General features: G+C 36.3%; 1 pseudogene; it reads left to right on the top strand.

The window, feature by feature from the left end:
* Positions 1-1,770: 1,770 nt before the first annotated feature.
* LOC130458689 (U4 spliceosomal RNA) lies at positions 1,771-1,932 on the top strand (annotated as a pseudogene).
* The last annotated feature ends 10,984 nt before the right edge of the window (positions 1,933-12,916 follow it).

Raw genomic sequence — 12,916 nt, 5'->3', positions numbered from 1 at the left:
TGCATCTAGAAGGTAGAATTAGGCACAGTGTATCAGAATTTCTGTGAAGTAGGTTTCAGGTAAACTTTCCAAACAATTCAAGGAATCTAAAAGTAAAATGGACAAAAAGAGGATTCAGTAAGGTCCATATTACTACAGGTGTCCTATTATAGACTGAGGTTTTTACATATTCCTTCTTAGGTACATATAACCTCTGAGGTCCCTTAAAATTCTGAGATTCACTGATGCCATGAAAAGGCAAGACACTCAAAACTAGAGGACTGAAGTGCCCTATTCACTCTTAGATGTGATGTGAGAATAATTTGACTGAAGCACCAATTTAAAATAGCAAAGGATATCTCGTAGGCATCAGGCATCATCATATGCCTCCCTGACTAAGAGAAGTTGCCAGCATGCCACCTCCAAACTTCCTACAGCCTGGCAGACAGGATAATTAGCCTGACACTTGGATGAAAGATGTGCTTGGGAAGCACGTATTCCTGGTCACCAAAATTTCAGTTCAAATTAAGTCATTTAGGTAGAAAAGGGAGTTAACATTACAGTTAGCACTAAATTTTTCTTTTTAAAAGTTCAGATAAATAACTCATAACAATAGCTGACCTTTATCTAGCCTACTAAGGTTAGCAAAATGCTTCACATGTATTTTATCATTTAATCCAGAGATGTTGTGTGATGTAGTGAGAAACATGCTAGGCTTGGAAACAGAAGGAGACCTGGGCTTAAATTCTGTTTCTGATACTTCTTAACTATGTTACTAACTGTGGGCAGGTAACATCATCTCCCCATCACTATCATCTCCACATAATTCCATTCCCTTTTCTGTAAAATGGGAGAAATGACATATGCAGTGTCTACCTCTTAGGATTTTTTTGTGGTTTAAATGAGATGATGTAGGAGAAGGGTTGTATGCATGTCAGCAACTGGTTCAAATTATTATCCTCATTTGACACAAGAGGAAATAGAGTTTCAGAGAAGGTAAGCACTTTTTCTATAGTGGTACAACTAGTGACAGAGACAGGATTTGAAGTTGGTCACTCCTGACTGTAGATCGACTATACTAACCATTACCCTCTCCTGCTTCTTATAAACTAAATTTGAAAATTCTATAAAAATATGTTCTTGCTCTTCTCCCTGGCTCATATGTGGTATTCTCTAGCCAATTCTTCCTATATAGTTTAGAGATGAGTCATCTCATAATTCATATCTGGCAAGATATAATTTTTCTTCAGTATTGTGACAAAGAGATTTAGACATGGGAAGGACAGGAATCTTTATACAGTTAATCCAATCATTCCAAATTCTATAAACCATCCCAAATCAATATAGGTTTAGTGATTCTATGCAGGGCACAGCCATTTTGGACTCATGTTGGTATTATTAGTGTTCAGTTATTTGGACAATTAATCCTCACACCATTGATTGTATTAATTTAATACATAATATCAGAGATAGAAGAGAATTTAGGGGTCATCTAACCCAACTCCTTTACTTTACAGATGAGGAAACTAATATCCAAAAAGGTTGTCACTCATCTAAAATGAGATTGGTAGCGAATGGTTGAATCCCAATCCTATTTCCTAATATATTCTTCTCTCCACGATATCATTCTGATTTGATCCAATTGCCAAGGTTCTGTTCCATGAGGAATCCAGCTTAGTGCAGTGGAAAGAGGGCTTGCTTTGAAGTTAGAGAACTTTGATTTAAATCTTGCCTCTAGAATTTCCTTATCTGTATGAGTTTAGGATAATCACTTAACTATTTAGTTTCCTCAGCTTTGCGCAGTGGCAGTATCATAGCCAATGAGGTTTATCCAAGGCATGATTATTACTAATTGAAACTCTTTAGTTTCCTCATTTATCAAACAGAGAGGTTGCATAATGATTTTTGAGGTCCCTTTTAGCTCTAAATGTATGAATCTATGTTTCTAAAGGGATGAGATAGAGGAAATTATAGTAGTATATGTATAAGTATAATAAACTTTGTCACACGGTAGTGAAGTGATGGCAAATCTTTTAGAGATGGAGTGCTGGGCTCTACCCCCACCCCACTCCTCAGATGAAGGATGCCTGCTTCCCCAGACTGAGTGCTGTGCTTCCTCTCACCCTACTGACTCCTGTTATCCCACACAGGGGAGGGAGAAAGTGCTCCCATTAAGATGCTGGGTGGGGGGTAGGGGTGGAGTAAGAAATGTCCTCAGTGAGTGTAGAGAGGAGGGGAGTGATTGGAGTACTTTGATCCCCTCCAGTTTTACCACCTGTGAGACTCTCACCTTACCCCCTGTGCATTCCCATTGGGATGCTGGGCAGAGGGGTGGGTGTTGTGGAAAAAAATGTCATCAGGTGTGATGGAAAGGGGGAGGGAAGTAGTTCTGCCCAAGCCCCTCTACCTTTCTAGTAATTAATTCTTGGGGGTGGGGTGGGTAGAATGGCAGTGCACATGTCCATAGAGAGTATGCTGTGTTCTATCTTTGGCACCAGTGCCATAGGTTTACCATCACTACCATAGTGTTTCTGTTAACAACATGGTGACCTCTGTCACTATGTGAGATAATAATTATTATAATAGCTAGAATTTATATTGTGCTTTAAGGTTTGCATAGCACTTTTAAAATGTTATAGCATTCTATCCTTGCAATAACCCTGTGAGATAGATGATCTTCATTATCTCTAGTTTGTTGATGAAGAAACTGAAACTGAGAGGATTGTTAGTCAATAAACATTTATTAAGTACCTACTATGTCCCAGGCACTATTCAAAGTACTAAGTATATAGAGATAGGGAAAAGACAGTTCGGGCTCTTGAGGGGCTCATGATCTATTGGGAGAAAGGTTAAGTGACTTGCTCTGGGTTGCACAACAAATAAGTATCTAGGGCTGGATTTGAACTCAAATCTTTCCAACTCCAAGTGCAGCACTCTATGTACCATATAACTATACTATTAGTCAAGCATTGCTTCAAAGACGGAAAACTGTATTATCATTTCACTAATACTTCTTCATCTTGACCATGAGGATAACATGAGATAATTCATCAACTGTTTCCCTAAAACCTGGATTAACTATATTTATACTATTCTATTGATCTACCAGTAGTGACACTTCTGTAAAAGGAAATAAAGTTAGTGTAGTTTGACCTATTAATGAAGCTACACTAGCTCTTTTTCTAGATGGTTATTAGCCATTCCTTTAACTGGACATTCTAGAATTTTTTCCCCCAAGAATCAAAGTCAAACTCACTGGTCCCATATTACACACTCATGGTAGAGTTGGAAATATAACTTCTGGTCCTGCAGCTCTGTATGTGTATGCTATTCTGGTCTCCTTCAGAAAGCTATTAGAACTTTACAGAACTGATAGAAAGAAAAATGGCTATTAGTGCATTTTCAGCACTTCACCTATAAAGATTGTACCTCACAAGATGAAAGGGAGGCAAAATGATCATGGAAGCATGAATCACTTAATAAGATTTGCTTCTATTTCCTGTCAAGGACAAGCATCTCTACAGCTGGTTCAAGTTCATATCCCCATCTTCCTAACCATTAGTCTTTAGACATTTTACAATCATCATGCCCCAACAGAGCTGCTTGTAGCAGGAAATGCCAAAGGATAAATTATTTTTAAGCTTTCCACAATACTCAGGACTTGAAATATTCAGTTAAAGGTCAATTCAAATGTTTTTCTTCTTATTAGTGTTATTTAAGTATTATTAGCTCTACCTAATTACATATTAATTGCTTTAATAAAATGCTATAATCACTTATTAAGAAGAAATAGTTAAAGAAAATTAACTTAATACATTTTAGGAAAAATAATTTCAGAGTTATATGGGGTGAAATATTTTGAAATACAATACTATTGGTGGAACTGTGTGCATGGAACTAGAAGTCAGAGGACCTGGGTTTGAATCCAGATTTTGGATGCATGACCTCTGTTGTCATGGATAGCTCATTTAACCTATAAAATGTGGAAGTTGGACTAGGTTAGTTTTCACAATTGTGGCCCTTCTAACACCATTGCTGCCCACAATAATCCCCTGTGATGGGAATCAGATTAAAAGAATTAATTGAGAAATATGATAAAATAAGTTCTAATTCAATAGAACATAGATGATATGTAGTTTTGCAAGTCAATATGTGACTGTGGGGATGCTTACTAGTGGTTTAGTTTTTTTTTTAATTTCTATTTTAATTTGACACTATAGGACTAGGTGAACTATGATGACACTTTCAACTCTAAATCTATGCCCCTGTGAATTATGGAGAAAAGGAGAGACTAAACTGTTCATAAACTTCGACCTAGTAGTTCCACTACTGTACAATTACTTCAAAGAGGTAAAAGAAAGAAAAGTCCAATATATAAAACACCAGTTATAGAAGCTTTTTAAAGGTATATTTGTACTTATTTATTTGGTATAAAAGAAATGGAAACAAATTAATTAAGGAACAACTAAATGAACTGTGCGCATAAATGTAATGAAATATTGTGTGGTGAGGAATGATAAATATGAGGATCAGAGAAGATTCTGAATGCTTATATGAATAGATGAAAAGTAAAATGAGCAGAACCATATCTGAACACATACTGGCTAAAATAAAAGGGAAGGAACACTATCCAGAAATAAATACAGTAAAATCAAAGTTATGAACAATTTTTAAAAATATTTCTTAAAGGTTGCATAAGGTTTTCTCTACATCAGGTCCCTTTTGACCCACATAGAAATCACTTGGGGTCTGCTAATACAATAGTGTGGTGGGATATTTGCAGTACATCTCAAGCATTGTCATAGCAGGGAAGCAACACAATTTTAAGTAGAAAATGAAACCCTTTTCTTAGAAAGACAACTCATCATTATGGAAAAATAAGATCTTTACCCAAAAGAGTCTTACATTTTAGCTCCATACTCAGGATCAGTGAAAGTTACCATCTTTGGGGAATAATCAGAGAATCCCATATATATTACCATATGATGAAAACAATCTCATAAATTCAAGGTCCTCCTTTTCTCCTACATGTAAAGTTGTATGGATGGTTTTACACTTCTTCAATTTTACCTGTTTGGTAAACAACATAAAATGTAAATCTAGCTTAATGGAAGGTTCTTATGTCTAGGATGTTTATGTATTCAGTTTTTCCAATAAGAATGTTTTGTTTCCACAAAAACACCTAGATTAAATAAAGATGGTTTTGATGAAGACCAGAAAATGCATTTGGTTGAAAATGATCCATTTTAATTCATAGGATTGTGGGATTTAGGATTATTAAAATCTTAATGCTCTAGTCTGATCCCCTCATTTGAGAGATGAAGATTCAGTCTTCGGTTCATAAGGAATTTATATTCTAATGGGGAAGAAAACACAGAAGGGTGAAATTACATTCACAGAGGGATGGTATGGAGCTAGTGACTGGAAAATATGGTGGATCCTAGTTCTAGGCAAAATAAGGAGACACATTACCTATTACAGCCCATTTGAGAAAATAGGAACTGCTGGGGAGTGACATGCCCAAAGTATTAATTAGTAGAATTTGGATTCAAACACATTTTTTGTCTCCAAATGACAATATCATCATATTAAATCACATTGTTTTGTGAATGTTTATTAAGTGCCTATGTATAAACCACTTTTTTAAACATTGGGGGAAATTAAAAATGTAGTTAGCACCTAAATAAGCTCTTATAGAGCTTATTTAGAGAATATGACATCTCCACAAACAACTGTAATACAAAATAATGCATAATAAATGGATAAATGAGAATCAAACAAAGCCAGGAAAGCAAAGTCATTACTAACTGCACAGGATCAGGGAAGGATTCATGAATGAGTTAGCACAAATTTTCATAATTGAGAAATAATGAAAAATACATGTTAGCCCAACCCAACAAACAATTATTAAACACTTACTATATGCCAGGCACTAGATTTATAAGGACAAAAATATAAATCAAAGATCTTGTATTTTATTGTGTGGAAATAAAATGTATTCAAACTAGTTTGGTACTAGTAAAATTGAAGAGGAAGAGAGAGAATGTAAGCTTTTCAAGGACAGACTCTAATTTTTGTTTTTGTATCCCCAATTCCCCCTGACCATACACAGTGTCTGAATCAAAATAAATGTTTAATAAATGCTTTTGATTGAGAAAGTGAAGAAAGAGAACACTAATATCTAGGGTTGGGGAAGGAGCTCACAAAGAATTTTCTGAAGACTTCCTGGAGGAATCCTAATCTTTCAAATTCTGGCATAGGAGCCAGAATTTGAAAGATTAGGATTATGAGAGGTGATGGTAAAGAGGTTCTGATTTCATGAAATTGAAGAGGCTTATGAAAAAGAATCTAAAGTGGGAGATCAAGTAATAATCCTTTAGCTAGAAAGCAGAGTGCATCAACAGGAGTAATGTGAAATAAGGCTCTAAAGGTAGATCTGTCTCAATTTATGAATGAAGAATCTTAAAGACCGGGGTAAGGCATTTGTATTTTTTCCTAGATTCATTGACAGTTTTTAAGCAGGGGGATAACAGCATCAGATATATGTCTTAGAAATGTAATTTCATTTGTGTGAAGGATGGATCAAAGAATGAAAGAATGAATAAAAAAATTAAATTAGTGCTCACTATTTTCCCAAGCTCTGTGTTAAGTTCTGGGGCTACAAAAAACAACAATGAAGACAGTCACTGCTACTTGCATAATGGGGGATAAAACATATATAAATGAGTAGTGGCCAGGGAGGGAGTATTATGGTTTGGAAACTTACAGTGATGGCAGGCACAATAGTATGCCCTTTCTAGGAGTAGTGTCAGTATGCATTTGATCAGAGTTTAATCAAATGATTAACTTATTAAGTGCCTATTATGTGCCAGTCACTGTGCTAAATATTGATTCCAGAACTGGAAAACACAGGTGTAGGGCAGAAGTGTGGCAAGGTACCTGGTGAGATGATGGGGGAATAAAGTAAGGAGGTAGATATGAAAAGTAGGAGCATCTGATAAGAGGTTATTAGTCTATGGCCAATATGGCAGCAAAGGAAAGTTTTAAATGTTGGAGGAGATGTGGCAATATTGGGACACTAATATGCTTCTGTTGGCATTGTGAATTGGTCCAACCATTCTGGAGGGCAATTTGGAACTATGTGCAAAAGGATTTAAAAGAATGTCTACCCTTTGACTCAGTCTGGCACTACTGGGTTTGGACCCCAAAGTGATAATAAGGAAAATGATTTGTACAAAAATATTTATAGCCTCACTCTTTGTGGCAGCAAAAAAATTGGAAAATGAGAGGGGTATCCACTGATTGGGGAATGGCTGAACAAATTATGGTATCTGATGGTGATGGAATATTATTGTGCTGAAAGGAATAATGAACTGGAGGAATTCCATGTGAACTGGAACAATGTCCGGGAATTGATGCAGAGTGAAATGAACAGAACCAGGAGAACATTGTACACAGAAATGGATACACTGTGGCACAATCAACTGTAATGGACTTCTCTACCAGCAGCAATGCAATGATCCAGGACAATTTGGAGGGACTTATGAGAAAGAACACTATCCACATCCCGAGAAATAACTGTGGGAACAGAAACACAGAAGAATAACATATGATCAATCATGTATTTTGATGGGAATATGATTGGGGTTTTGATGTTAAAAGATCACTCTATTGAAAATATGAATAACATGGAAATAGGGTTTGAACAATGATACATGTATAACCCAGTGGAATTGCTCTTCAGCTCCAGGAGGTGGAAGGGAAGGGGTGGGGGGAATCATGAGTCATGTAACCAGGGGGAAATATTAAAAATTAAAAAAAAAACAAGAGAAGCTATTAGTCTGAGGGCAGCAAGGTAGCTCAGTGAATAGAGCACCAGCCCTGGAGTCAGTAGGAACTGGGTTCAAATTTGATCTTGAGTTTTTTCTAACTCTGTGACTCTGGGCAAATCACCTAACCCTGTTTGCTTAGCCCTTGTCCTTCTACCTTAGAGTGGTTACTGGGACAGAAAGTAAGAGTTAAAGAAAAGAAGGAGAATCTGTTAGTCTACTAGTACAGGTGAAACTGATGAGTATTAGAAAGGTGGTAGTGTAAGTGCTGAAAAGGGAAGAATATTTAGAGATGCTGAGGGGGAGGACTGACTAAAGATAATATGCACATGAAGATTCAACATTTATGGGAAACTTCACTTGAGGGGAGTCATATCAAGATTTTGCCCCTGGTAAACATATATTCTTTTCCTAGATTCCTCATCTCAGCTGGAGACTTGAAAATGCCAACCCTCACAAGACCTAATAAGTTATGCGGCCATCCGTTATTGCCACAAAGGAGCCATATTGAATGTGAAAAAAGTGAGCAGGAAGTTGTCCTAGCGATCAAAGGACTTTGCTATCTAAGCCCTCTCCCCCTCCTCATTAATGCCTTTTCAGCTCCTACAGATCTGCTAGTTTTGGACTTTGAACTAATCATCTGTCTGGCATTTTATTGTTATAATGTCCTTCTGGTCTTTTTTGACTTTCTGGCATAGCCAGACTTTTAATATCTCTGTTTATTGTGCTGGCAGTCTGCCCATGTCATTGAGAACTTGCTGGTTTGCAGCATGAGCAGATACCTGACACCCATCCCTATTCAATTCTTCAACCATCTGCAAAGCATTCCAGACCCTGAGCATCACCTGACTGATGGTGCTGCTGGCCTTGGTACACAAGGAGTTCTGAAGCTTCTTGCTGTAACTGTTGAATTCTAGCCTTTTGAGCCCCACTGGCAGAACAATACGACCTCTTAAAATTAAAAATACCAGTAATTAATTGGATTATTTTAGGATTACATTGTAATGTGAAGACATTTCTGTTTCTATTGTAAAATTAAAACCCAGATTACTCAGTCCAAGTTGTATTATTGTAATAATTTTATTTAAAGTGAGAGAAAATTATTCAGGAAAGAGAATAACATTCAAAGGATGCTTGATTTACAGAGAGAAGGGATTTCAGAGGTCATGGGATCCAACCCCTTCATTTGACAGATGAGAAAACTGAAACTATAGCAGTTAGGTGACTTGAGTGGCTGAGATGATATTTGAACTTTCATCCTTTTGACAAGTCCAACACTCCATTAACTAGTTTATTTTTATTCTCATTATTTAAATGAAAATCCTTATGAGAACAGATTTTTTAATCTAGAAAAAAGCAGTTAAGATGATTTAAACTTTTTTGACTTATTGTAATATGCACAAATAGTGAATCTTTGAATACCTCAGAATTATTCCTACAAAAAGAGGAAACACTTATATGTTAAGAAAATGTTAAAAGGAATGAATTGTACACAAAGCTTTGTCTGAACCTAATAATAGAAAATGAATTAAAATCAAGGTTAAAAAATGTGTTAGATTGTTGCTTTTGCTGCAATAGGACACCATTAAGGCTTTGACAAATATTTAGAGCTATCCTCTAGAGGTGAAATGAAGAAAAATCTCCCTACACCCAACCTTTATCCTTTGGGATCTTTCATGAGCCCCCATAGTATGCTTTCCCTCCCAACCACTAATTATCAGTTAAGAATCAGTTTAGTCAGCGAACATTAAGTAACTTTTAGAAAGGAGTTTCTCCTAAGGTATAAAGCACATACCCTTCCCCCAACAGTGTTTTATATATTCTCCCACAAGCATATGAGAGTCCAGGGGAAAAGCTGGCTTAAGTTTAGAGAACATGTGGTGAAGGGAGTAACTCACAGCTCCTTGAAGTCCTTTTGCTGGAATAATCCTCAAATTTGGTGAAGACTTTCTGCAGGGATTATTGTAGTGTCTGTAAGATTTCTTTGTCGAGTTTGACCTTGAGTTTGATTTATAGACAGGCAAAATTTACAAGCTTTTCTTCTGGTGAAAGAAGGTCAGGGAGGATTAACAAATCTCCTCTTGGGTGGAGAGAGTATCCCCCCCCCATACACACCCCACTCCTTAACTAGAACTTCTCTATCTTTTCTCACCTTTAGATACTCCTGGATTGTAAACTGTTCTGCTGGTTTGTTTTTTTTCACAAAACCCACTCTTCCCAAATAGTCTCATTTCACTTCATCCAAAAGCTTTCACCACTTTCACTCCTTTCAAATTGATGAAGGATTTTCTCAAATCTGCCAAAATGACTGAATCAGTTAATTCATGAAATAGTGGTATCTAGACCTTATTCACATCCACTTCATACCTCTGATCATCAATCAATTAAATCAATTAATCAATTTAATTGAGATCTCTAAGCTCCCTTTAATAATTGAGATAAGTGTATGGGATAACCATCTTAGACATATGTATATGCTTGTTTTCTCCAATGGAAAGTAAGCGTTTTGAAGGCAAAGATCATATTGGTTTTGTCTTTGCATACCCAGTACACATAGTAATGCTTGTTAGATGCCTAGTGGTTAATAAATGATCACCAATACCTGTTTTCTTATATTGTAACCATATTTTTCAGATTATGAGCTTAAACTGAAAATTCTGTAGAAGTCATACCCTAAACCCAGCAGAATCTCTAGGTACCCTCAAGTTTTGGCATCGCCTCTCAGGCTAATTCAAGAAATTCCCAGGATTCAATCTAATTCACTGACATCTTGCATATTCATTAATTTATTAAGCAGTATGTGTAAATTTCTGAGAAAACAAAGATAAAAGTTATATAGACCCTATTCTCATTGTGTACAGTGTACTATAGATATAATGATAAATGTTACATGGGTCCTATGCCAAGTATCTTACATTCTAAGGGGAAAAGGATAGAGATTACTTTCATGGTTTCATTCATATCAGATGAGGAAATTCCCTCTACAATGCAGGTAGGTATCTTCTCTGCAACTTATAACACTGGAAAGTTAAGGGACTTGTTGATAATCACATAGCTGATATATGTCAGAGACATAATCCCAATTGTCCAGGGCTTCAAAGGCATCTCCTACCCTCTGCTCCATGCCATCTTTCTTAATAATTGAAAAAGACATCCTTAAATAGGCACTATCCATTGGGTATTGGCTTAAGTGAAAGGGAAAGGTTTAGTCACAGTGATCTGAGAAACACAAAGTGATAGCATTCAATTGGAAGTTCAAGCAAGGCATCAAGAAGGAGATAGAACATGCTTTGGGTCTGAAAGGAAAGCAGGAATCTCCTCTTCATTCAACTAGAGATAAGGGTGGGGGGGATGGATAGTCTATTCCATGTGTGAGACAACATGAGCAAAGCTCTGAGCACAGGATAGGGTAGCATCATAAAAATGGATAGTACAGCACAGATTTGACATAGATACATGAAATATGAAATAATATTGGTTGAAGTTGGATTATGGATTACTTTAAATACAGGATAAGGAATTAAAATGTTAAATGATAGACAATGGAAAGTCATTGAAAAAATTTTAATAAAAGAGTGATAATCAGAGTAGTGCAAGAGGAGAATTAATCAGATAGTCATGTAAAGCATGACTTAGGGGATATAGACTACAACTATGATGTTATTACTGTAGGAAACTCCTTCTAACAATGCAGGTCAGCACATCATCTGAACTTATATAGGACTGACAAGAGCCCTAGGAGTTTAAGGAAGCCATTCTCCTGGATGTTAATGTTTAATACTGAAACAAAAGGAGATACTCATAGGTCATTTAACAGTTAGCAAAATGAGATTCACTTGGCCATAACAGGGAAAGAATATTCAACAAGGAAATACATCAAGGACACCACAAGTTGATTCTGCTATGGGAAATTCCTTATTGTGATCCACTAGTCAAGAACCCTCAGTGTCCACTTGGAGCCTTTAGACCAGTTCTTACCTTTTTTGTCATAGTTTCCTTTGGCAGACTTGTGAAACCTGTGAAACCCTTTTCTGAATAATGTGTTTAATTGTAAAAAACAAAATATAAGGAAAACCAATTATTTTGAAATACTATTATCAAAAAATATATACATTTTAAACCAAGTTCACACACTCTAGGTTAAGAATCCTTCTAAAGAACACTACAAATGTACATGTGACACAAATAATAATGCAAATAATGTACATTATGTAATATACCAAATATAATAGTATACATATGTGCCATAATTAGTAGTCAACAAAAAAATTCTAAAGTAGTTAAAAAAAGGAAGAGATGAGTTTGCATAATTGAGGAAATCTTTATGGAAGAAATGGATCCTAAAGGATGAATAAAAGTTGATTAATACCAAGGTATGTTGGGTCATCCTGTTTAAAGACAGAACTTAGAGGAGGAACTGAAAAGACTCTATACTTGAATACACTGACACATTTCTACATGGAATCAAGGCAGATTATAAAGAAAGTCTCTCTTGCATTCCCCCCTTCCTTTCCCTACCCCCACCTCCACTCAGCCCATGGAGTTTAGTACAACACTGAGTCCATAGTAGGTACTCATTATGCCTGGAAGGGTTTCAGTTACTGTTGCCAGGCTGCTTGGAATATGTTATCCTTCACAGAGAATCTTCCAGGAATGAATGATTCAGTGCACCAAGCACTCAAGCACAGACTGTCTAAAAGGGAAGATGAGCAGGAGGAGAAGAGGATTTTAGCATGAATATTATTTTGAGTTTCATAAGAGCTAATCCAAACTCTCCATTTATCACTTCCAAATCAGGCAGCTGGCAACACAGCTTTCATTCCAACAGTTGGAGGGGTGATGCTATTCTCCCCACCCCCTCTAGACTTCTAGTTTATGAGAGTTCCAAAATTCTGTTTTCTCTTAAAATAACACACCAATGGTTTGAAGTGGGGGGTAGGAGAGGGGAGAACAGATTATTTTTCATTGTACAAATGATAAATGTACAGAGAGAGGAAACAGAGTTCAGTGGAAAGAACATTGGCTCTGGTATCATATGTTCTAGATTCAAATCCCACCTCTGATACTACCTGTCTGATCTTAAGTAAATAATTTATTCTCCCTGTGTC

Source organism: Monodelphis domestica, chromosome 3 (assembly GCF_027887165.1).
Source record: "Monodelphis domestica isolate mMonDom1 chromosome 3, mMonDom1.pri, whole genome shotgun sequence".
Classification (NCBI taxonomy): domain Eukaryota; kingdom Metazoa; phylum Chordata; class Mammalia; order Didelphimorphia; family Didelphidae; genus Monodelphis; species Monodelphis domestica.
Note: the sequence above shows the minus strand (reverse complement) of the source record. Positions and strands in the feature narration are given on the sequence as shown.